This window comes from Sphaerodactylus townsendi, linkage group LG04, assembly GCF_021028975.2.
Source record: "Sphaerodactylus townsendi isolate TG3544 linkage group LG04, MPM_Stown_v2.3, whole genome shotgun sequence".
Lineage (NCBI taxonomy): Eukaryota > Metazoa > Chordata > Lepidosauria > Squamata > Sphaerodactylidae > Sphaerodactylus > Sphaerodactylus townsendi.
Genome location: NC_059428.1, coordinates 94,272,274 through 94,298,338, shown reverse-complemented (window position 1 = coordinate 94,298,338; position 26,065 = coordinate 94,272,274). Strand labels below are relative to the sequence as shown.

Below are 26,065 nucleotides of genomic sequence, written 5' to 3'. Positions count from 1 at the left end.
CCGTAGTGGGTTTTAAACAGCTTTATTTACAGTTAACAGTAAGAGCTAATTGAACAGTGAACAGCTAACAGAAACTCTCAGTCTGAATTCTTCCAAATCTCAGCTACAATAGCTTTTCCCGGGTCTCTTAACTCCACTCGTTAATTCAAAGTCTTAAGGCACATATCACCACATCTTCCTCGCTTTTGAATATATATTAAATTAAAGAATTATCTGAATAACAATCTAAATAACTAGCGGGGCCCGGCCACGCGCTGCTGTGGCAATTGTCCTTCTCATCACAGTCCGCAACCCACACAGATGTCCATGCAGGTCCAGTGATCCGCAGCATAGCTTTTTGTGGTGGTCAAATGGAATCCCTCTTTCCCTTTTCAATTCACATTGTTATATGGTGCTGTCTTGTTTTTTTTAGTATAAGGTAACTCTTCCCATTCCACAACGGAACTGTCCAGAGTGTGAATCCCGCTGTCCATGAGGCTGGTTGACACGCACTTTGAGTCACTGGCAGAGTAAAGGCAGAACTAGGGGCAAAGGGAGGCTATCCCAGTCAGGCAGCAGAGGCAGGGTAGTGAGGCGCTCAGATGAGGAGGCCAGCTCCTGGGTTCTTAAAGGGAGCCCACGACGATGCAAAAGAAGCGGAGCCAGTAGTGTTGGTTAAGCCCCACCCCGCGGATTGTCTTAGAAGAAAAAAAGAGCAGAACTCCGAGAAACTAAGCTTTTAGTAAAAAAGAAGAGCTGTGAGTGAATATGGGTGAGGAAGTGGGTAAGTAGTGGTTGGATGTGAGGGAGGGCAGAGTGAGGTGTGTAAGGATGAGCTGGATGTATATGAGAATATGTGTGTTGCGTGGTAGCAGTGGGTGAGGCACAGAGACTGAAAGTTACTTGCATTTGAGGGGGGGAACCCCACCTGACGTCTCACAGGGCAAAGTGTGTATGTGTTTCACTTCCACTCCATATTACCTAACAGTATTACCTATTTACTGTTTTTCAATGCTCATCTCCTGGCCATCTGTCAGGAACGATTCTAAGCGCATACCAACCCCTCAGGCCACAGACATACTGCACGAATATTCTAAGGGTGATAGTTAAACACAGCCAGCTTCATGGGCTGGTGCGCCAGGAAAAAGACATTTTACCTGGCTCAGGTATTGACTTTCGGCAATTTGAAAGTCTGATTACCTGCCTGCAACAGGGAGGGACGTCATGTGAAAATTTGGGGGCAATCCTTCCAGCCGTTTCGGCGTTAGGGCATGACTAACAAGTCACTGTTAGCTTTTTATATATATAGATTAGAATATGTACAGGTTAACAACCTAACTTGAGGGGATGAGTGGATTATTTATTCATTTATTCATTTATTCATTTATTCATTTATTTATTAAATTTATAGGCCGCCTCATCCCCAAAGGGCTCGAGGCGGCTCACAACATGACTGTTTCCAGAACAGTAAATCAATATGACATAAAATCTAACATTAAAATTCAGCAGCAATTAAAACAATAAATACAGATTAAACAACAAGGTTGTGTAAAAACACACACATATCATGCACCTCAGTAGCAACTGGGGATTATTCTGCCCCATATTTGGTTGCTATTATTATTTAAACATCAGTCTCTATATTGTGCAGGTTTTCTGACCTCTCTGCCACTTGTTACTCTCTCTGTGGTTTATCTTAACAAAGTATGATCGTGGGTTTGGCATTGTTTCACGAATACTGCAAAGTTGGTCTATTATTTTTCATCATCCAACTTTACTCATACTTGTGATCTTTTTTGGTAGTGATGGTGATATGTGAATTCCATGATGCTGGTCATAATGTCTTTTATATCTTGCTTTAGCTTTCTGGTCATTAATTCGAATAGTCTTCAGATTTGCTTGTTGGAGGTACAAGGCTGTCCCTAGGGTAGGAAGCAGTGTCCAGATTTGGCAGCCCATTATTAGTTGTGCAGAACTGTATCCTGTAGCAGTTACTGCACTAGCATGGTAGGCCAGTAAAGCTAGAAATGGATCTTCTTGCTTTAGGATTTTCTTTGCAGTTTGCACAGCTCTCTTTGCTTCTTCATTTGACTGTGAAAAGTGTGGACTAGCTTGATGTGTTCAAACTGGTATGTCTCTGCAAACTCTCTTCCTGAAAAATGTGCATTGTTAATCATCAGCACATCTGGATAACCCCATCTGGCAAATATGTTTTTCAGACAAATGTCTGTCATGGAAACAGTTTCTATAAACCTAGAAAAACACTCAACAACAACAACCAAATAATTTCGATCTTGCAGTGTACACACATTTGCACCAACCTTTTCCCAGGGACAGGAAGGTAAAGAAGTAGGCAACAAAGGTTCTTTCTTTTGGAAGGTTTGTGTCTTTGGCAAAATTCACGACACAGAAAATAGCACACATTTTCTGCATTTGGTAATGCCTGGATGTCCAGTGTGAATCTGATGTAATATATACTGCATTTTCTCATAGGGAACAACAATATGCTCACCATGGAAAGTGAGTCCATGTGACACAGTAAGATGTCCATGCTCTGCAGAATAAAGACTAACTTGGTAGCCAGCATGAATGTTTTGGCCACTCTGCATCAAAAGAAGTAATGGTTTGTAGCTGATGAAGAAAAGACTTTGAATTTGGCTTTAAGTCTTGCAAAGTGGCTTCATGGCATTGAACTTCTTTCATAAGACGAATAGTGTCAGTGTAAGAGTTTCAATGGTGTTGATGTTCAGAACAGCCGCCTGGCCTTGACTGAGTTCCAAAATCCGGGCGATGGGCCAGCATCTGCGGCGGAGACTCTGGTGGAGGCCTTATCTCTTCGAGGGAGATGAGAACACCGTTCCCATGAGAAACTGGGAGGGGGGATGGGATGGACAGAGTTATAACCTGTGTTTCTGGCGGGAGACTTTATTCCTGCCACGTCGTGTACGTGAGCTTTCTAGGATGTCTGAATAAACGGTCTTTTACACCAAAAAGCCTTTTATTTCTGCTTCTATGGAATTCCTTACAGTCAGTTGTCTTCACTAGATGCTGTGTTAGCATATCAGCGATGACGAGAGTTTTACCTGGATGGTATTCTGCTTGAGGATTGTATTTCATCAAACGTAGAAGGATTCTTTGGCATCTCATTGGAACTTTATCCACATTTTTGCCATTTATCAGGGGTACTAGAGGTTTGTGGTCAGTGAAGAGTTGAAAGGAAGACAAATCAAAGAGATATTTGAAAAACTGTTCATAAGTCCAAACTGCTGCTAAACATTCTTTCTCAATCTGAGCATATTAAGTTTCTGAGTCAGTTTGGGTTCTGGAACAAAATGCAACTGGTTTCATTTTACCATCATGCTCTAAAAGAAGTACTCCACTGAGACCATAGCTACTTGTGGCAGCACAGACAACAGTAGGATGATTGACATCATAGTATGCTAATACAGGTGAATTAGTTAACAGGTTTTTTTTTATTTTTGCAAATGACTCTATTTGATGCAAACCCCAATGCCAGGTTACTTCAGACTTTAGCAAGTCATTCCAAGGTTGTAGGACTTCTGCCAAGTTTGGCAAGAACCTGCCAAGGTAGTGCACCATGCCTAAAAAGCATTTAAGTTCAATAATGTTAGTTGGAGGATCCATTTCTAGGATTTCTTCTATTTTTTAAACCTCCATGGTCATCAATGTGATTTCCTACATAGGGGAGAGACTTTTGGCATAGAAGACATTTAGCACTGTTCAGCTGTAGACCTGCCTTTGCAAGTTGTGAAGGAATTTGTTAATCAAACATCATGCTTGTCTTCTGTATGGCCATAGACCAACATGTCATCCATGTGAAAGGATACGCCTTCTAGGTGCTGCAATAGGTGAGTCATCTCTCTCTGGAATAATTCTGGAGCATTGGAAATTCCAAAAAGCAATCTGTGGAAGAAGTATCAACCAAGAGGAGTAATGAAAGTGGTTAGTTTTGCACTTTGCTCCAAGCAAATCTGCCAAAATCCACTTGCAGCATCCAGCAGTGAAAATACACTAGCACCAGCTAATCTTGGAATGATGTCATCTATAGTTGGAAGAATAAAGTGCTCATGCTTGACAGCTTTGTTCAGTTGTTTTAATTAAGTCTATAGAAATACACACTGAACCATCTTTCTTGTGTACTGTCACCGTTGGAGCACACCAATCTGAAGGTTCTGTAATTGGTTCATATGCTCTGCAGCAAACCATTCTGTCTCATTCAGCTTTCACATTTGGGAGTAGGCATATTGATATGGACCTAGCAGTGCTAACAGTGTAGGGTGTAGCACTGTTTTTCAGCCTTATTTTTGTAGGAGGTATTTGTAAAGTTTCCAACTCCTATTTAGATTCTTGTGGAAAATCATCTAGGCCAATGGTGGCGAACCTATGGCAATTGGCCATGCTGGCAGGAGCTGATGAGAATTGTAGTTCATGAACATCTGAAGTGCCATAGGTTCGCCACCATGGATCTAGGCAATATATCAGACCCATTGCAACAGCTGTGTCTCTGCTCAGGAGGTTGCTGGATTCAATTTTAAGAACATAAACCTTGTAGGTTTTTCCTTGGAAATGGGTTTGTTCATGAAATGGGCTGATGATAATTGTAGTTCATGAACATCTGGAGTGCCATAGGTTCGCCACCACGGATCTAGGCAATATATCAGACCCATTGCAATAGCTGTGTCTCTGCTCAGGAGGTTGCTGGATTCAATTTTAAGTACATAAACCTCGTAGATTTTTCCTTGGAAATGGGTTTGTGCTTGGAAATATCCCATGCAATTCAGCTTGCCTCTCCCAGGCTGGAGATTATGCCAGATGTTAGGTAAAGGTGAAGACTGTTCTTGAAATGCCTGCAAACAGACTTTGGAATCACATTCATGTCAGCTCCAGTATCTATTTTGAATTCCAAAGTCATACCAAAAATTTGCAAAGAAACCAGCTATAGGTCAGTCATAGAGCAGCTGACTGGTTCCAAAAATATCTGGTCAGAGGCACCCTCTTTAGATGCAACTTCTCTTACATTGCAAGTATTGCAAACAGTAGCAAAATGCCCCATTCATTTGTACTTGTAGCATTTTTTGGCCATTCCAGAACACTCTGCCCTAAATGCATGCTTTTTTCCATGGTACACACACTTAGGGGTCTGGCTTGGCTTGTAGTGCAATTGCTTAACTGACTCACTAAGGTACTTCTGGAAAGGTCTGGGACTTTTCCTCACTGGGATGGGATGTTTAAGAAACTTTGCAATGCTAGAAACCTCTTAAAGTCCTTTTGGAAAACTTTGCTCATGGACTTGTGCTTTAATCTGCTCAGAATTTCTAATTAGTTGGATTGCAACATCCAGAGTTAGGTCACTTTTAAATTGCAGGGTCTGAGAAAGTTCTGTGTCTAGAATACCCACAGCTAAATAGGTCTCTAATATTTTCACTTCTGCTTGCCCCAAAGCCACAAATATCTGCTTGCTGATGCAGCCATCTTATATAAGCTTCTACAGATTCACCAGGCTGTTGCTTCCTCTGGTAAAAACAAACTCTCTCATGGATAAGGTTGTATTTGGGCACAGAATATTATTCAAATTTTCCCAGGACTAAGACAAATTATTCTTACCCTCTTCTGCTGCAATCATTGAGTTAAAAATCTGAAGACCCATATCACAGGGTGAGAACATGTGCAGTTTATTGCAGAGTTACATCAAAATTCTTTTTTGTATGATGTCTTAACATGTGTTCACAAATGAAACATTGAGCAGGGTGTTGGACTAGATGGCCTATATGGCCCCTTCCAACTCAATGGCTGTTTCCACACGGGAGGAAATCAACCATTTCGGCCCAGTAAAACACCATTGGGGGGGAGCCTTCACACAGGTGCCGCTGCTAAATCAATGCATTGTGAGTTAAGACACAATGTAGAACAAGAAAAGTGGTAGCTGCAACTTTGGTGACAATCAGAATCAAAACAAAAAGGTGAACTGATTTCCTTCTTGTATTTGGGGGGGAAACTAGTATAAAATACAGTAGAACTTGGCAGTAAGAATAACCCTGAAAGTTCCTCACAGGTAGTTAGGAGGAGTAAATCTGGATAAGAGATGCTAGAGTGCACTTAATGCTTGCTGAGGTGCTCCCTTTCTGTGGTTTATCTCATCAGCTGTTCATTTTGTTCCTCTTTTCTGACAAGAATAACAATCGAAGGGCGATTTTAACTGAGCAAAATTTCTACAATCTGTGACTTTCTCATGCATCTCTCTCTGCCTGTCTCCTTAAGCATGATGGAAAATATAGTCTCTAGGGCCAGACTCTATATGGTGACAAATGCAGAGGGAAAACTGCAGATTTCCCATTAGATATCATCTTACTAGTGCAGAAGCAGCAGTTTCTATAGTGTTGTCATAAGGCTAAAGACTTGCCATATCCCACACTAAGCAAGGTACGTTGTTCAGTTTGTGTGTTTAGCAACATGCAGAAGTACGCCCCACAGAAGCCTGCAAGTTGATCTAAGCTTACTATGTCAGCACAGCAAATCCATGCAGCTGAAATTCTTTACATGTTCCTAACTACTTCCATAGGAGCAAATGTACTAAGCCCCGGTACTCTGATTTATCTATTGATTGATTCTGAGGAGATCCCAAAATAATGATGGATGGGAAGAGGACATTAAGTCATCAAATAGAAGGAAAGAATCCCTACTTACATATACTAATCCCTATCTTATTGCTGCCATATTGTTAATTTATGTTTTGCTTTAAACTATTAGACATTTTGTCAAAAATATGATTCTCAATCATTGCTAAATTATGTACTTATAATATCACTTTCAAAGGGAGCTTGCTATTCTTCAGTTTTCCCTTAGCTTATCTCGGCAGGTCATATTATTTCATCTTAAAACCTTTTCTGTTTGTATTTTTCCATGTTTTTATAATGTTTTCTGATAGTCTGAAGACCATGGGATCTACCCTAATTGTTTGCTTTTGAGAGTAAAAAAAGTATTTTGAGAGTAAAAAAGAGTATTATATATATATATAAAAAGAGTATTATATAAAAGAGTATTATATATCAAAAGAAATTTTTTAGTTTTGGGGAAATAGAATCTCCATGTCTCTATCAACTCCTGTTATTCCAATTATTTTTGAGCTATTTAGAGAAAAATAACTCCAGAATCTTGTTCTAGCTGTTTTAGGAATAAATACTTATTTAAAATCGTACATTTACTTTCAATATGTTGTTCAAGATGCTTCATTAAGTGTGCTTCAAAATTCATAAACTGCTTAGTCAGGACCAGAGATATGCCCCTTTCACATGTGTGAGACTGCACAGTAAAATAGTGGATAAAAAATGCAAGTCAATCAGTGCAACAAAGTTCTATCACAACAGAGTGGGGGAAAACTTCCTAAAAATGGGAAAGCATTCTGAGTGGGTAAGCTGTCCTGCACTTTGATTGATACCAACCAGCTGACTAAACGAGGGAGGAGGTATCTCGGAGAAGAAAAGGTTTGTGAGCTGTTAACATAAAGTCCCTTCATTGCGTGTGTTAAATATCTACTCTGAGGGGATTTCAGTCAGCTTGAAATATACTGAGTATCAGTATATGCTAAAAGCAGAAAATACTAACACAAAAAAAAAGCTCATTCCTAAAAAAGGGGGTGGTGGAAAAACCTGTCCAGCATAGTTAGGAGGCTGCCTGAGCTTGCCCCAAATAATTAGGAGGACAACATGTTATTTCAATCTATGGGTGGAAGGAAGCAGAATCACACACACCGACCCCACTCTCAAGAAGTTCCACACACTGATGATTTGAAGTCTATGCAAGTACAAACTGAAGATTGAGAACATGAAAACAAATGTTCTAACAGTGCCAACCTAAGCAAATTTATGTCCTTCTAAATCCATTAATTTCAGGGGCCTTTGAAAAGTGTACTTCTGGTTAAGATTGGATTGTCAGTCACACAGAAAGCTTCCTAAGAGTCTACAGTTTGTCTGCACATTCTTTCAATTGACATGTGGAGGTCAGTAGTGGGGAGACTCATTGTGATTCTACTTCCTGCCCCTCCATTCATTGAATATTGAAAACCATTATGTGTCAACTTTCACTCTACAAGGAGTCATTTATCTTGAAATTTATATTAGAGCAACTAATAATTGTTGTACCCTCAATTTTGTTGCAGCAGACTTTTCAGTAATGAATTTCCCACTGTCTGAATGATTTTCTCATAATACCAAAGCTACTTAAAAAAAATGAATTGTTTGATCCATTAAGCTGTTAGATGTTCTCAACAGAATTATTAAAGCCTATTATCATTCTTGCTTTTATCCTTATCAAGATCATTTCAAAAAAAGAATATAATTAAAAATACAATACTGTGTAGAGAATTTGGTTCAACCTGCCAGGGTTTTTAAATTACGGTTCTGGGAACCTATGGTGGTTGTGCAATGTGCCTATTAGTCAGACTGTTTCCAGACAGGTCTTTGCCCCAATATCTTTGCTCAAAAGTCCTCTTGAGATGAGATTAGATGAATTGCTCTGTTAAGGGGTAGTGTGTGAGATGAAGAAGATGTTTAATTTGTTTTGCCAAAACAATACCTGGCATGCTTCTGGGTTTATTTATTTATTTATTGGACTTCTAGGCCACTCCCCAATAATCACAGGCTCAGTGTAGCTTATATCAGTATTGTTTTGATAATGTGTTTCTTTTTGGGATAGCTGTTGATGAGTTTTCTGACCTAGCAATTGAAGGCTAAGAAAAACAAGAATAAGTCACCCATGGCAGAAAGTCCTACTATTCTGTCTTCTTGCAAGCAATTTCAGTATATGTTTGTTCTATATGTAGATGTGACAATCTATGTTTTTGACATATTTAGAGGACTGTATCTTATATAAGCCCTGGCCTCAATAGCCCAGGCAAGCTTGATCTCATCAGATCTCAGAAGCTAAGCAGGGTCATCCCTTGTATTTTAATGGAAAATCATCAGGGAATGTCAGGGTTGTTAGGCAGAGAAAGGCAATGGCAAACCATCTCTGTTAGGTCTCTTGCCTTGAAAACCTTCCTGGATTGCCTTAAGTTGGCTGCAACTTGACAGCACTTTACACACACACATACATCTTATGTAGCATTTACTGAATAATGCTGCTTTTCATTTCCACTTCATCAAGGCCATATTTGCTTTCCCTTCTGTTTGAGTTGTCATACACTGATTGCTGTTGCCAATTTACTATTAATTAGCTAACAATTTCTAATGGAAATGAACAGAAAGTCAAGAGGAGCAGAACAGCTATGTTAAACAATAGCTATTGTTCTCTATAAATATGGGGAAAAACCTACTTCATCTTCTAAACTAGACAATTTAAATTGTACCATTGAAATTGACATAATTGAAATTGCATCTCAGCTAAAGATGTTTAATAAGCAATTGTATGCAAGGAATTATGATAGACTATGTTTAAGTTTATCTTAAGATCTCAATCAGAAGCCAACCTGTGATACTAGCACATTTATGCTGGCTGCCAGTACTCTCCAGGACAGTAGCCCACCAGGAATTTTCCTGGGAGGTTAAAAGGACAGTTCATCTGTGGGTGTGTGCAGGATTAACCTTGTGTTTGTTACTGTTTTAGTTTCCAGAATGTCTATTTTTTTCTTTTGCTGTTGAGTCACACCTGACTTATAGTAACCCCACAGTGTTTTCAAAGCATAGAAAGTTCAGAGGTAGTTTGAAATACAGTACGTCAAACAAAGTCAAAGACAGAGGCTTTGCCCTCAGCAATATGATTTTAATCAAAAGGAGATAGCAGAGAATGGTAATGTTGTGAAATTCGAGGGGAGAGGTTTTTTGGGGGGGGTTAATTAAGAGGAATTTTTTAAATCAGTTATTTATATACGTCAACAACCAGGAGCAAGAGGGATGCCTGAAGTTTGGATATATGGAATTATCACATTTTCAATATATTTAAAGTCTGCATGGGTAACCTTTTAAAATTAAATATGAATATAGGTTTAAAATTACCTGTGTAATTATGATTAATATGTTTTTCCTGATATTTAAAACATTTTATGTAAAAGGATAACAAGTTACAAAAAAGTACTATTGGTATTCCAACAAGCTCTGCCTGTTCAATATTGACATTAAAGATGTTGAGTGGGTGTCTGTTTCTCCTCCCTTCTGAGGAGGGTTGCACCCACAGTTCATCTTTGAATTATAAACTTGATGTGTGTCTTTATATACAAAATCAACCAGTGTTGCCACATTTAATGAGGCAGAAATCTCTACAGCAATAGTAGGCTTTTGTATACAAAACTTTGGCACAGGAGAATAATACTGTTGTCACGGACAGGAAGGAGTTGTAAACTTTTGTGCCGTTGGTAGACTTTGTGCCATGCACTAAGAGTTCTTGAATGGCCATCCAATTGTCAAATATCTTTTTATTTCTTTTCTTCATTTTTTTTGTGGCTCAGTTCGATGATGTTCTCCTCCTTCTTCTGCTCAGCCCCTTGCTGCTCCATTAGGCAGCTCTGCATCATGAATTTGCGCCTTCTCCGCTTCTCTTTCGCCTTTACCAGATCTTGCTTTCATTCCTCCTTACTCCAGTACTGACACTGATGCCTTCACTTATGGCATCATCATGTGGTTCTGCCACTGCGCTCTTCCTTAATCTTTATTGCCTGTTGAGTAGTCTGTCCCTCACAGGTCTCTTGGTGATATATAGCGGGTGCCGTCACTCCTCACCTTGACTTTCCATTCCATCCTGGGTTCACTCTGGTTGGAAGAGTTCAAGTCTTTGCACATGCTCACTAAGCTCATTTGGCTATGCACAGATTCCACTGCTGATTTCTGTTGTATCAACTGCATATAGTTCAGGTAGTGTTGGGCATGGGGCAGGGATATAGGCATGTTTATATGGGGAGTGCTGGTATGAGGAGCTACCTGGTTGGGGGAGGGGCTGAGTTGGACTTTTACTTCCATCAGTGGCTTTCCTCTCTTTGCTTTCCAGTTGCTTGCTGGGCTCTGCACCTTATGGGTATGGCTTAGCCTCTCTGGATTCTTGACTGTCTGGAGATGTCAGCAAGTTTTTCTGAGAACTGCCCTGTGCTTCTGCCCCTTCACTGACTTGAAGATCAAGCCCTTCTGTAGCCCTGCATAAGGAATTATTCCAATGTGAGAGGTATGCTTCAGCAGCTATTTCCTGTGTTGTAAGCACTGGAGCTATCCTTGTCTTAACTTTCCCAGGAGCTCTGTGATACCTGACAGCTTGTGCCAGCAAACCTCAATGCTTGTGTTGTAGTTGCGGAAGCCACTGTTATGCAGCATCCATGGCTCTCAGTATTGCTCTTTCCACTGCTGCATCTTGTGAGCTCTCATGATGTTGACGGACACCAGTTCAATATTCAGCATCTCCAGCTCCCTATCCACACTTTCTTGGTTGCTTTTACTTATGTCTGGGGTGCTACAGATCATATGTGCTGGTGGCATTGGAGCTCCAGCAGTTCATGAAACCTCTCACACTCATCCACCGGGATGCCCAGGAAGTCTGAATGACTCATTCCTAAACTGCATGTCATGTGAGTTTCTTTTGGCTTCCCAAGGTGTTGGAGAAAGTGGTGTGATCACTTGCATTTTTTTCTTGCTTAGATCTTTCATCATTTCGGGTGCTTTTGTCAGTAAGACCTACACTCTTTCTCATGCTGGTTTGATAAAAATAGTTGCATTTTCTGTGGTGCCTCCGCCCTCTTCATTTTTCTTCTGCTGAACTATGTTGGCAGTAAACTGCATTGCCTGGTGATGCTGATCCTCCAGCATATCCATGTGCAAGTCATCCAGAAAATCATTTCTGTTATTGTCCATCCATCCTTCATCCAGCTGGAGAATTTCTGGCCTTGCTATGAGCAAGGAGACATTCCTGCTCTCCTCACTGGTAAGAAGTGCCACAGCTTCCTCTCAATTCTGTATCTCTTTGCCATTAATTTGAATGATACAATCACCTTCTCAGATGTGGCCATCTTTTGCAGCAATACTGCTGGGATCAGTCTCACTGATATAAATGCCAATATCAACTTCATAATCAGTTCTGTAGCACACAGGAAGCCCAAACTTATTCTGGCTGTTCACTCAATGCAAACCCACTTCTAATTCTAGCTCTTCTTTGTCCATTTTTTGATTAATGTCTCCCATGTAATCATTTCGGTCATAGTATTCATGCCCTGATGAATGCTCTTCAGGTAAGAGATGTGGACCCAGTACTGTAACTGGCTGAATAGATGAGTCCATCTTGCTTAGAGCCATGATGTGTTCAATGGTGATATCTGTCTGAGTGCCCATATCAACCAGGAGGCATTCATGAGTGGGACAGAAGATTTTCATATGTGGTGCTCTCCTAAGGACCTGTACTACAATAGGATCTTTAGCTGCCTTGAATGCTTTTACTGCTTGATCATGGGTTGCTTTAGATAAGTCTTTTCCATTTACCCCAAAGGCTGAGTTATTTCAGGAGTCACAAGCCGTTTCCGCATGGCCACGATTGGGGTTGGGTCAGCGTATATGACACCGACCCAGCCTGGGACCCGGTCGTCGCGAGCGGTCCCAGAAGGCTAACGAGGAAGATGGCACCGTGGAGCGCTATCGCAGCCAGTGGAAGGCCTGCTGCTGTGTCTGTAGCGCGTCCAACCGCGTCGCCGGCGTCGCAGGGCAGGGGTGGAGTGTCCCCAGGCCTCGGTGACACGCTGAACGGCCACAGACACGGTAGGTGGACAGTGACAAGGGGGAAGGGAGGGTGCATGGCAGCGGCTCGAAGCTGCCATTTTCCGAAAACCTCGCTGGGGAAGCAAGGTCGGAAAATGGTGGCTTCACACTGCTCAGGCGGCGCAGCTGCGAAGCAGCTGCACCCCCTGTGTGAACGGCTCCCTGGGGACGGCGTTTTTGCCATCCCCAGGGCGCCAAATTTGGCCGTTGCGAAAAGGGCCAATGTCCAAGATAAGGTTTCCAGTTAGCAAAACCAATGTTACGGCCTTAACAGGGGCTAGGGTTTTATAAAAGGGATTCTCCACCAGCTGCTAAAAGTGTAACAGCACACATATAGTTTTAAAAGGAGCAAAGGGGAATGAACACTCACATTGGCAGATCAGGAGAGGGGCCAAGAGGAGATATTTTAGACTGTATAATACGGGGAAGGAATTCTGGCAATGAATATTCCACAGAGAAGCAAGAGTCCAAATTGAATTTAAATGTTTTATATAAATTTGTTCAAAAATACAAACACACAGTAAGACATAAGGGCACATACATTCAAGTTTCCTAGGATATAAGCAGGTTTGAAAGATAGATTGGATGATAGAGAAGGGAATGGGGGTTGTTGTGGGGTAATACGTTACCCTACTTGATTGTAGAAGAGTAGAAGTAGAAGGCAGGAGGATTCCATGCCAGCACAGTAATGAAGGATGAATTCATGTCTCAACACCAACAAGAACATGTGCCAATGAGCGAAATACTCAGGTAGGCTAGAAACTTTTATAAGGTGGAGTCGTTCCTTGGTGGGAAAGGAACCAATCACACTAAGTTTCACATCTGTGCTGGGTTTAAGAATTGTAAGGGTAATTGATCAGCTCATCTGCATATACTAAACCCGGGACAATGAAGACCAAAAATTGCTTTGTTAAGCTAAACGAGGAAACGCTGAAAGGCTTCCATGCAGATTAACTCTTGAGAGTCACTGCCCAGGATATTCAGATTTAGCTGAGACATTTAGATCAGGATAAGGTGAGTGGTTTTTAGGAGAGTCATGACAAAGGTAGAGGAGATGCAGAGAAGCAACCCTTTGTTGCTAACTTGGTTTCCAGAAGAGATAGGGAAATGCAGAATCTGATACTGAGGTGGCTTTCCATATTCTTTGTCTTTAACAGTATCTTTTCAAGGTGAGGTAATCAAGCTCATGCCCACAAACAAAATGAGACCTCCAGGTTATGCAGGAGTAACTCATCCTCTTGATTAGATTTTGTAAAGCAGACCTGTGACCTTTGGACATGCTGCTACCTGCATAGAGAAGTGTATGACAACTGACTTCTGCCAATATGATTTTTGAAGCAGAAATATATATAAATAATATTCTGGGGGTCCTTTGGGTCGTTACACCAACCAGGGACTCAAGGCACAGGATAAGCATCTGGTCCAAAGCTCAGGATCAAGTAGAGAGCAAGGAACAAACTAGACTGTATATTTAAAGTCAACACAGTTTCAACATTATTTTTGTCAATCTATATATATAAAAATCTATCCGTGCATTTTTCTGCTGACAGGTAATCTCCCAAACTACTGGACCGATTGCTTTGAAATTTTCACACAACGTCGCATTCGCGTGCGGCCAGGTTTCCATACTGTTTCCACACCTCCTGTTGTGTACATGTCACAACTGTGCATGTTATTGTGTTCATGCCACACCTGTGACAGTTGGAACCACAGTTCTGTTCCACAACAGCGCCATCTGCTGGCCGACAAAACAACACCCTCTGGTATAAGGGAACCAACCATGCCTTCCTTGAAAACCACTGCCTTATGGAGTGAAAGGAATGGGGCCCACCATCTGGACATGACCCACCCTCCCTAGCGGAGGAAGGGGAAGGTGAGGGAGGGTCCGGGGGTTTGCTGGACCAAATGCTCTGAAATTTGAACACAACATAGCTCATGCCTTCCAGCATGTTTTACGCTAGATAATTCACCTGCAAGGGAAGGGAGTGAAAGGGACAGGACTAGCCACCTGCACATGGTTTACCCACCCTAGCAGAGCAAGGGGAACGTGAGGGAGGGACCAGCCGAGTTGCCATGCAAGGGAACATGAGAGAGGGAGGGGAGCAAGGGGCCCCTTGCCCTTCCCTTCCCTTGCAAGCATTGTGCAATGACACATGTTCGAACCGTTTACTTCCCCTTTTCTTTCTTTTCCACTTCACCAGACTCAGCCACAGCAACGCGTGGCCGGGCCCGCTAGTGACATATAAATGGCATGTAACATATAAATGGTTATGAACAGTCTACAAGCAGCAAACGTAAGTTGAACTGATGGCAATCACAAAAATTGAAATCAAAAAGAATAAAAATAGCTTGATCAACTCATTCCTAGCCTGCAGGTAAAGTCATACAGTGGTGTGATTTTCAATATTCATTTCTAGCTGCTTTATCCTGAACATACCTATTTCGATTTCACAGCTGCCTCCTGCAAATCAAATGTGTAATTCTTTATTTTCATGTAGATTTCTGTTTCTTTGTATCAGAGTTTTGAATACAGTGTGCACAAGTTAACATTATGTTCCTATCAGTAAGTCAGCATGCATATGACACGTACAAATACTGTATATATACATACAAATATTGTACAGATTGTATATTAAAGCCATACAATGGCAGAAAAGTGGCAAACCAAAATTCTTGACACATCTCTAGTGATAGGGAGCAGCAACAGAAGAAAGGTACAGTCAGTACATAAGCTTTTCTTCTTTAACTATAATGTACCAAACATCCTATATTGTTTACATAGGTTGCAGTCTAGTAATCTCTGTTGCCAACCTCTGTTCCTTTTGATGGGACTTTATAAGATTTACCCACAATACCCTTATCTTTGACCTTCCTGCCAGTTAAAATGTAAACAGCTCTCCACCACTTTCTTGTTCTTTAATGAATTACTTGTAGATTTAAGCCCTTGAGGGAGAAGGTTTCAAATTATAAAGAGAAGAAAAGGGGGCTAATTTATCTGTCACAGAATGGATGATATTTCTGTAGCACCTACCTTGGTATCTAAGCTACCATAATTAAATCACAGCAGTTGTAAGATCTGCCCTCATTTGCATAGTTATGAGGCCAGATAACTTTTCAAACAAAAGGTGGAGGTTGGTGGTGTAGGCGATTGAGAACCCCTTTCCAAGAGATCATTAGCAAGCTCCTGAAGGAAATATTCTTACTGCCTGACACATCAGCTGCTTCCAAAAAATAACTTACAAGCCAACTAATTTTTTTAAAGACATTGAAAACTTTTATTGAAATATCTGCTTAATTACCAAAAGCAAAGTGGGCTGGTTTTGGAATTCATTCTTTATGCCTGCATGCTTTGCATTAAGACACTGAAGTCTTAAGGACTGCTAAAGCTGGGCAATTCTGGTACAGGTTTAAAGCTAATGAGCATCATTCATTTACTAACAGTTGTCAGCAACTGTACTCCCTCAAAACTGTGCTTGCCATCTCCTTTCCTAAATAACCCAGGTCTTTCTAACTACTCTAGTCATTTTTAATCAGCATGCCAGAATGTGTATGTTTGCCTATTTAGAAAAGCCAACAATATCAGTATGTTGCATTTTGTAGAGTCTGCAAGATTCTCAAAGAAATGTTGTTGGCTTGACAACGTACACAAAATAATAAAATATGAGCATCTGTTGAAACTGCTTATGATACCACTGAATTAGTGGAACTCAAGTGCACAATCAAATGTTTCAGCTTTATTGGTTGCAATGGAATTTTGTTTCAAGCAATGTTCACTGAATTCTACATCCCAAAATGAAATCCTTGATTGTTTCTATTTGATCCTTTAAAAAAAGTCACTGACTTTTCAGCTGTTTAGTTTTGAGAATTTTTAGTTTCTTGATTTAATATATAACAGGTTTCGTCTACATTATTATTTTCAGGCTCTGGGCTGAATGGGCAAATCCCAAATCCAGGCTTTTAGGGAACCTTTAAATACACAGTTGCTGGTCAGAGTGATATTTCCCCCTAGAGAAAGAGACACATGTTTTTAATTGGAATGACTGTCTTGACTAAAAGTGGATAAAATAGAAACATGGAATAAATTTAAATGACTACCATCAATAATAAAATATCAAACTGCATCTCCCACTATATTCCCACATGCCAGCATATTCTTCAAATACCCTTCTTTAGAACTGGCTACATATTTTTCCTTTAGAATGGCCTGTTGGAGAGGGTATAAATAACACCTTCACTCACTACATTTAGGAAAACATGTAGAAAAGTTTTATTAATTTGTCAGATGGTGTTTCAGCTTTTATTTTAAAAAGTAATTCTGTAGTCCCTTCCATTGCAAAGATATGCCTTTTCTCCTATACTCTTAAAGCAAAGGGGCTAGAATTACCTTCTTCTTTTAAAAAAAAAAGAAAACTAAGAATTCAGAGAACCTATTATAGCTATTTTTACCAAAGTATATGAATATAACTATATTCAACAGTTGATTTGTTAAATTTTAAAAATTGACTGAAGTGTTAACATGGACTTTGCTACTTCAGAATATAGACAAGGAATTGTGTTGTTCAGCATTCTTCTACATTAGTAATCCCTGTAACTGGAAAAGTAGCAACATGCTGTTTGTGTTGGGTTTTTTTATTATTTATAGAGTTTTTCCAGGGGAATCATTAAAATTCTGACTTAGCACTCTCACTGATCATTCTGCTGCACGTGTAGATGAGGCTCTTTCTAATTTTGAAGAGAAAGTCAAGGAATTATGCTTTCATAAGAGTATTGTCAGAGGCAGTCATAAGAACATAAGAACATAAGAACAAGCCAGCTGGATCAGACCAAAGTCCATCTAGTCCAGCTCTCTGCTACTCGCAGTGGCCCACCTGGTGCCTTTGGGAGCTCACATGTAGGATGTGAACGCAATGGCCTTCTGCGGCTGTTGCTCCTGATCACCTGGTCTGTTAAGGCATTTGCAATCTCAGATCAAGGAGGATCAAGATTGGTAGCCATAAATCGACTTCTCCTCCATAAATATGTCCAAGCCCCTTTTAAAACAAGTCCTATATTTCACTATAAAAGGTTTAAGGTCCACAAAAAATGTTTCAGTGCAACTTCAAAGAATGGAAATTGTTCTTTAAATGTATTGATTGAAGTATATTGAAGGAATAAGATAGGTGTACTGAATTCATGACCTCAATTTCTACAGTAATGAAAAGGAAGCAAAGTGGAAAAATAAATATGTATCTTTCCTTTAAAATTGGGCACCTATCTGCAGCAGGTTAATCTCGGAGGGAAACTGTGAAAGGGCACAAAAGCTGTCATTTACATTTACCAGCACTTGCACTGCTATTAGAATTTAAGGTTACTGTGACCTTTCTAACTCAGAAATATTTGGAGAATTATTATGCAGTAACATTATTATATTTTAAGATATGACTCTGTGAACTTCATTAGTTGCCCTGGTATTTCTGCAACCAAATAATGCCATCTATACAATCCTTTTTTTGTGTTTTTTTTTTTACTCATAGAATAAAACATGTACCAAAGAAAGGATATCAACTAATTTGCTAAGCAACTTTTGATGAGAAGAAAATTAAACAGAAGGTGCCAAGGTTATATTTGCCACCCCATATCGTGAGGAATTGACTTTATCTGACTTTGAAGACAGTGTTCCGAATTATACAAAGGCTACACCTGTAAAGTATCTTGATGCAAACTCATCTATCAGAAGTTTATAGATTTCAAATTTCAAGAGTGTCTCAAAAGTTATAAGAGGCGAGAAAGAAAACATAATTTCTGTTAATTATATAAAGAGGTAAATGAACAGAATAGAGCAGTTACAGGGTTTTTTGGTTCCCTTTATCTCTAAAAAATTTCATTTTAGTGATAAAGAGTTTTTTTTGTATTATTTATATTTCCACTTTTCTCCTTAGCATCTCAGGACTCAAGGCTGGTAACATTTTAAAAATTGGACAGTAATGCAGCAGATATCAGAATAATTAAAATTATTATAAAAACACATACTTATCATCTGTAGGATATCACATATGTTTTCACAGGTTTCAGCGGGAAGTACATTTTTAATTTTAAATGTTCTATCCCAAATAAATTATCATAGAATCTTCAATCAATTCTGATCTCCTTGAGCTACAAGACAGTTAGATGCCCAACTAATGGGCAGACCTGAGTAACCTCTAATATTACCAATCCTCACAATTTTTTTCAATTCAGATTATCATGGAACATCAAATAATAAGGTATTTTTATAGTTTGGATTAATATTTATTTAGGTACTTAAAACAGTTCTACCGCAGGGCTGTGCTTCAAATTTTTATTGGTATTTTTTGGATTCAGGTATATTGGAGCAGAAAATTTTCAGCAAAGTCTCCTACCCTCAAAAGCCAAATACCTATACCAGTAAATAGGGTTTTTTTGCTTTTTTTTTCTGGAAACCCCTCAGCAATTTTTTCCTGGAACCCCCCCAGCAATTGTTTTGCTCCAATTGCATTCATTTGGATAATTGTGTGGGAGTCTCAGGGGCCATTTTTCAAGGCAAAGGCACCAAATTTGCAGCGCAGACACTGAGGACCCTCCTTAGAAGACTCTGAATGCAGGGACCAATTCAAATGGAGGAATATTGAGTGCCCAGGGAATTGGACCCCCACCCAAACTTCAACAAACTTTGTGTTTCTTCAGCTGCTCACCAGCAGCTGACCTGAACATTTAGTGCCTCTATTTTAAAAATGAATCTCCAGAGTCCCCCAAAGATCTCCCTTTGAATGCAATTGGAGCACACTGGTTAACCGGACCCTCATCCACTTATAGTTTCCAATGGGGGAAAAGCAAAGAGGCATGCCTGTTGGCAACCACAATGTTGGCAATGCCTTGCACCTTAAGAATCAACACAAGCCCAACAGAACAACAATGAAGGCCAATCCACTGGAACCAAATCATAAAAGATCCAATGCCAAAACAATACTGAAAGCACAGAAACACAAGAAAATCAAAACAGGGGGCACTTTTGTCAGCCCAGATGAAGCTACAAGCCCATCTGACACACAAAATCTGGCAGCACAACCTTAACAGAACTCATGTCCAACCACACAATGCAAGATAGTTGAAGTTGTAGGGACACTTTTGCCATCATCACAAAGCCACAAGCCAGTCCAACACACAGGTGCCCAGCAAAACCCAGGCCACAATGCAAACAAAGATACCTTCATTTTCACAAGATAGGAAAACTTCAGAAAGTGAGAGTGAGGGGGTTCTGTGTGCACCCGAATCTTCCTCTTGCAGTCTTGCAACCATCACAGCCTCATAGATTGAACCTTTGGTTCTGAAGACGCCATTAATAATTGGCTCTTAATTTCCCATTTCCCGCCCCTGCATAAAAGAATGTTAGGCAGAAATGTATCTTCATTACCTTTGTTATTTGTGGCATTCCTGTGGGTTTTGCTGGTTTCTGTTTGACTCCTGGTCCCTATTCTATTGCATTCCTTTTACCTCTGACAAGATGAAGAGCAGTTCTGGTGCAGTTGCATATTCTCAGCATGCAATTTTGGGGTGGGGAGGAGTTGGGGGGGAGATGGCCAATCAAATTGGGAAACTGCTTCTTCTTTCTTCTGACTTGTTTAATTTGGGAAGAGCATTTCTCCATGACTACCCAAGACACACTCTGAGGGCATGCAGGCACAAACACATGCTCACTTCAGTCGACCTCGAAGTCTGGAACTGGGTAGTTGAATAGAGTCATTGAAATCTATTTCATTTTGTAGCAAGCTTAGTGATGTAGTAGATGATGCGAAAGACCTCCAGCTGAGATGCTAGAGAGCTGCTGCCAGAGGCATAGGGGGGCAAAATGGCACCTGGGTCCAAATGGCCCCCACCCCCTCACCCCCCTCATGGCACCCCACCCTGTGCACCCCCCCCACTTCCCTTAGTTCCTCTCTCCTGCCCCTTAGTTCCTCTCTCCTGCAGCCTGGTGGGAACTACACTTCCCAGGAGCAGGCTGCTGGAGAGAAACTAAGGGGCAGGAGAGAAGAACTAAGGTAAGTGGGGGGCACCACGGGGGCAGGGAAAGGGGGAGAGGTGTGGGGGACAATTTTCCATGTGACCCCAATGGTATGTGCCCAAGGCAGGGCGCCCTCTCCTGCCCCATTGGTGCTACACCAACTGGCTGCTGCCAGTCACTGTAGACCAGTGGTGGCGAACCTTTGGCACTCCAGATGTTATGGACTACAATTCCCATCAGCCCCTGCCACACTTCTGTAGCAGGGTCATAGCTACTGGTTGCTTGTACTGATGTGGAATTTCCTGTGGTTTTTTTGCTTTGGTGTTGCATTTTCTGTTCTTTTGGTGTTGCAGCCAGGTCTAGAGAAAAATAAGGAAAATATTGTAGTACAACAAGTAAAGTATAGGATCACTGAGTAGGCAGTTCAGAGTTTAGTTCTCTACTCCAACATGATCTGTTTGCATACAAGACAAAAACTCATTTTACGAAGGAAGAACTCACATGTCTACAGGGGGTAACAAGGCAGCCCTGGGCAAACTGTAGCCCTGGGCAAAACCTGAGTTGGATGCCCCACCATGGCCGGCCACTCCACCACGACCAAATTTGTTTTGCACCAGGACATTGGTGCCTTCAGGGGGTTCATTTTTAGATATATCAGCACCAAAATTTCAGCATATCATCAGGAGACTGTCCTTATGGTATCCTCCAAATTTGGTACAGTTTGGTTTAGGGGATCAAAAGTTATGGACCCTCAAAGGGGGTGCCCCATCCCCCATTCTTTGCTAAGGAGATGGGGGCTACCCTTTGAGGGTCCATAACTTTGGACCCCTCTAAACCAAACTGCACCAAACTTGGGGGTGCCATCATCTCCAGATGATACCCTGAAATGTTGGTGCCAATACATCCAAAAATGCACCCCCTGCAGGAACATCCTAGAAATTTGCCCAAGAATCTTTGTTCTGCATTGAGTTTTCTGTATTGCTGTCCATGGGGGTTGCAGGCTGGGGGGAACATTTCTGAAGGCACAGTCTCAAAACTTTCAGGGTCTCATCAGAAGACTTCCCTAATGATACCCCCCAGGTTTGGTGCAGTTTGGTTCAGGGGGGCCAAAGTTATGGACCCTCAAAACTGTAGCCCCCATCTCCTATTAGCTCCCATTGGAAACAATGGGGGATGGGGCACCCCCTTTGGGAGTCCATAACTTTGGACTCCTCGAACCAAACCTCACCAAACTTGGGGGGCAGCATAAGGACAGTCTCCTGATGTTACGCTGAAAATTTGGTGCCACTAGGCTAAAAACTGCACCCCCTGCAGGCCAAAAATGGAAAACCACTAAAAATACCCAAAAACGAACCCTGCATTTTGATGCTCCCCAGAAGGTGATGCCCTGGGCAGCTGCCCACCTTGCCCAATGGGCATTACGCCCCTGCATGTCTATTTCACCATGTTTCATGTACTTGTTTGGGAAGGGAAATTTCTTAATTCCCTCTGAAATGGGGACACTTTCTCCTATCATTTTACAATCTGGTGATGCAGAGATGCTTAATACTATCCTCTTACAATTTGGAGTGTGGGTATTCAGATGTCCATGATTACTTGGTCCTTTATGTCCACCTCTGAATCCAGCCAAACCTAACGCAGGCAAGATCTTAGATGCAGAGTGGGGAGGAGGTTAACCATACCTTTTATTTCTCCTTTCTTCCCAAGTCTCTCCTCCATAGTCTGAAAAAGACCCAGGATTGCCATTTGACCCCTTATATCAGCCATTTTTGATCATGCACCTGCCTTCCCTGACCTCCCACATCTGATAGCAGCTCTGAAAAGGGTCCACTTGGAGATATATAGGAGCAAAGCATTGCTTGATCTGACAATGCCAATCCTCTTGTTGTTGGAGCACCAATGGGAGCAGTTGGCTGCCTAAAGCTTCATGCTGAGGTCACGACCAACTGCTATGACCAAAGTTAAGTCTGAGGGAAGATACTGTCTTGAGCACATTGTGTAAGAATTCATCCAAATTAGGTGGGAAGGAAAGTAATTACACATGGTAACATGTTTCCCATTGAATTCAGTGGCAACAACTATCTGATTGTATATTACTAACTTTAATTTCAATATTTCAAGAATTAGATTTCTTCTTTTTAAAAGACAGAAGCACCAACTCCAAATCCCAGGGTAGTAGTGGGGCATAACTAGCTATCTCCAATGCAGTTCAACCTCTTGTCTTAGAGATTGTGTCGTTAATTCTGATATCGTGCTAGACAGATCATCAATTTTGCAATCTGAATTCTCATTATGGCTTGAATTATTTAAACCCAATCATTGTAGAATCCCTTATTTAGTTAATATATCAGTTCAAAATCTCAGCATTGTATTTGCATCCTCACTTTCAAACAATGCCAAGGGCATTACTGGCTGGACACTACTACCAAATACTCTTGAAGCAATGCTTTTGTATCTGTAGATAAATTAACTAATCCTCTAGTGCCCTCACTATTCATTGCCTTCTGGAAAGTAATCATGAACTCAGTCCTCTTGAACCATTTCTTTAAATTTAGGAAGTGATATTTTTCTACATTCCTGGAGTTGCCTGTGTGTAGAGAAACTGTACCATGTCCATGAGTTGCCCTAATTTTGCTGCCCTGCAAAAGAACATGACCATCAGATTTGCTATTAAAGATAATGAGAAGAATTCTAGGGGAATGAGATACATGAGTCCCTCCTCACCCTCATCCAGATCATTTACAAAAATTTTGAAAAATACCAGGGCCAGAACTGAGAATATGAAAAAGCCCATGGTGAGAAATGGGGATTTAAGTCAAAATATTACAATGTATCCCATATTCCCCAACAGCAGTGCTTTGTTCTGGGCTCAACCTGAAACAAGAATGTTGGATCACTTCACAGCCCTCCTGTTCTGGGCTGATGGTATAGGTGCCAGGGGGGCAAAATTAATGACTGATATTGAACTGTCTTGCTTACCATTAGTGAGAATGGTGGGTTATAGATAATAAACATGCAGCATGAAAGAAAAAGTTTTATTACCAGTAAAGATTCCTTGAAAAGATGGACAGTATGGATATGCAGCACTGACACAGAGAATCTTCATATCTACATCATAAACAGATATCCTCTTTATAGCTCCCACACAGACTGCTGCTACCGAGGATCTTTTTTGCAACTGTCATGTAAGAGTGCACCTTCAAATTAGGTCTGAGTTTGTTGTTGATCAAACAGATAAAAAAACATGACAGAATACACTGAAAGAAATTCACTCCATTAACATTTTGACTGACCACCCACCTTCCAAACAGCAACATTACTCTGAAATATTTGAGACAACTATCATTTATCAGCAAACTAGCAAAAATTGTTAATAAAAATATAAAATCTTTAGGCAGGATATGCCCCCAGCAAGCTTTTAGATGTTGGCAAGAGCTCACCGTCCTCTTTTGATTGTGACTGAAGCTGAATGATGCTTTAAGTACACATCATGGATTCACACCTTAAATAATATGAACATTACTTACCAGAATAATTAACCTTTTCTGTGGAAACTGTCTTGTTCCTTTATATTTGGTGGTTATGTACTTGCGATAATTGTTTATGGACTGAATAGTACCGAGTCATTATGGACAGAGATGGGATAATTCCCAGTAGGAAGATTCACAGCCAATGAATACTGCTAGGCTTATTATGTATGGTAATAGTAAATTGCAAGAAAACCCCAGAGGAGTGAGAAGATGCCAGCACTTCAGAACCACATTCTGAGTAGCTACATTAAGGTTTCTGTTTGCATTCCATCCAGATTTCCTTCTCCAAATCCCCTCTTTCTCCTTTGCTTGAGTAACATGATTTTCCATTTTGTTTTCCCCTCCCCAAAGATGTTCTTTTTCCCCAGCGCTTAATGTCTGTCATGCCTTGATTTTTTTTCTTTTGGTACACAGGCACAATTTATGCACCTCTGTTGGCAGCTGAAGATCCTTGAGATAGCTAAAAAGGGAGGGTCAGAGAGCATCTTTGTCTGCTGCCTCTGTGTGAACCCAACTGACAGAGTAGGTGAAGCAACTACCAGCTTTCAAATGCCAAACAAGAGCAGGAGGAGAGGGAGTGGAAAGAGAAGTTCTAGGAAGTCAAAGACAGTTCAAGCTAGCTTTGTTCTGAGAAGTCTCTGGAGGAATCATTCTCTCTTCATCCTTCTCCTGCAATGACATATCCACAACTACAAGTACATGGCACCTTAGGGAATCACCATGCATCTAATGATGTGACCTGGGACCCACGAATACTTATTTCACAGTGCATAAGGTGCTACAAGATGTTGCAACAAACTATCCCTCTCAAGCATCACCTAAGCACAAAACAGCTAGTAAAATTTATCAGGGGTTAAGGAAACAGAACAGTGATTTTGGTCATGACTCTTTATTCACTTTGTCATCCCAACTTCTCTCTGGGCATGTGCAGTTGGTCATTTATTAATCACAGTCTGAGAAATCACAGGGGATGATTCCTGACCCAGGGCTGCTTGTGGGTATAGGGGCTGTCTGTAAGGTTGCAATGCAACCTTGATGGAAAGCCTGCTGTAATTCCTGGCAGGGTGCCCAGAATAGTTATCAGTTGCTGTCTGCTTGCCTGTGTGAAACTGTCTGTGTGAGTTTCAGTGTGAGAACCTGGGTTGTTTATGTTTTACTTTCCTCTTTGGCGGGAACTTGTCTGAAGCCCGTAAAAGCAGCTGCTTGGGTTCTGGAAGTTAGTTCTCGCATTGCCTGTATGTTATTAAAAGGTTGCCAGCTGAATAAAGAACAGACTACAGTTGCTTTTGACTGGACTTTACTGGTTCATTACACTGTCCATAGAACTGTTAGAACTGTTTGGAAGCACTGATATTAGACCACACACACACACACACACACACACACACACACACACAAACAGAGGGAGGGAGGGAGGGAGGGAGAGAGAGAGGGATATCAGGGAACTTATTGCTTTATGTGTTGTTCCTGCTTCATAAAATGTGAGTCCTCTATCTGTAATGTTTTCTGGAATATATGACAATGTAATGGGGATTGTTAATGTTTAAATGTTAATGTTTAGGAGAAGTGGTGGCTTAAGTATCAGAAAGACCAAGACAATTAATATGTGGGAGGAGCAATGTTTTGTATGAAGAATATGATTAGTTGAGGGTTGGAGGGAGTATTAGGGTATGAGGATGAAGAGTGGATGAAGGTGAAGAATGATAGTAGGGGTATGTTAGAGGAGGTCCTGTGTTGATGTGTACAGAGAAATCCTGTCAAATTCTGAGGGTGTCTGAACATTTCTATGTAAGTCAAACTGTCATTTTATTAATTAGTTA

General features: G+C 40.9%; 1 protein-coding gene and 1 pseudogene across 1 annotated transcript in view; one reads left to right on the top strand and one right to left on the bottom strand.

Moving 5' to 3' along the window:
- GABRG3 (gamma-aminobutyric acid type A receptor subunit gamma3) overlaps positions 1-26,065 on the top strand; it is a 450,076-nt gene that overhangs the window by 343,409 nt on the left and 80,602 nt on the right. The gene's annotated exons all lie outside the window — the stretch shown is intronic.
- LOC125430695 lies at positions 11,129-25,475 on the bottom strand (annotated as a pseudogene).